Source organism: Micropterus dolomieu, linkage group LG09, assembly GCF_021292245.1.
Source record: "Micropterus dolomieu isolate WLL.071019.BEF.003 ecotype Adirondacks linkage group LG09, ASM2129224v1, whole genome shotgun sequence".
Taxonomy (NCBI): Eukaryota; Metazoa; Chordata; class Actinopteri; order Centrarchiformes; family Centrarchidae; genus Micropterus; species Micropterus dolomieu.
In genome coordinates, this window is record NC_060158.1 from 27,846,943 (window position 1) to 27,847,939 (window position 997).

The following is a 997-nucleotide window of genomic DNA, read 5'->3' on the forward strand; positions in this document are numbered from 1 at the left end:
TAGGGGATTTGGTATTTAGGATAGGGCATTTGGTATTTAGGATTGGGCATTTACTCATTTAGCATTGGGGATTTGGTATTTAGGATAGGGCATTTAGTCATTTAGCATTGGGGATTTGGTATTTAGGATAGGGCATTTAGTCATTTAGCATAGGGGATTTGGTATTTAGGTTAGGGCATTTGGTATTTAGGATTGGGCATTTACTCATTTAGCATTGGGGATTTGGTATTTAGGATAGGGCATTTGGTTTTTAGGATAGGGGATTTGGTATTTAGGTTAGGGGATTTGGTATTTAGGATAGGGCATTTGGTATTTAGGATAGGGCATTTGGTATTTAAGATTGGGCATTTACTCATTTAGCATTGGGGATTTGGTATTTAGGATAGGGCATTTACTCATTTAGCATTGGGGATTTGGTATTTAGGATAGGGCATTTGGTATTTAGGATAGGGCATTTGGTATTTAGGATTGGGCATTTACTCATTTAGCATTGGGGATTTGGTATTTAGGATTGGGGATTTGGTATTTAGGATAGGGCATTTAGTATTTAGGATTGGGGATTGGGGATTTGGTATTTAGGATAGAGGATTTGGTATTTAGGATAGGGCATTTGGTATTTAGGATAGGGAATTTGGCATTTAGGATTACTACCCCAACACTATTTTTTTAAACTCTGTAAATGTCTCACTATATGAACTCAGAAACAGTGTGTAAAAATATGATCATTTAAAAGTACTTGGTTTACAGGAAACATGTCATTTTGAGAAAACAGCTGTTAAAGATTACATTTACTCATGCTTTTATCCAAAGCGACTTACAATTGCTATACATGTCAGAGGTCGCACGTCTCTGGAGCAACTAGGGCTTAAGTGTCTTGCTCAGGGACACAATGGTGGATGTCTCACAGTGGGAATCGAACCTAGATCTCCCACACCAAAGGCAAGCATCTTATCTATGCGCCATCACCACCCCGAGATTAACTAATGCATAGAAACTT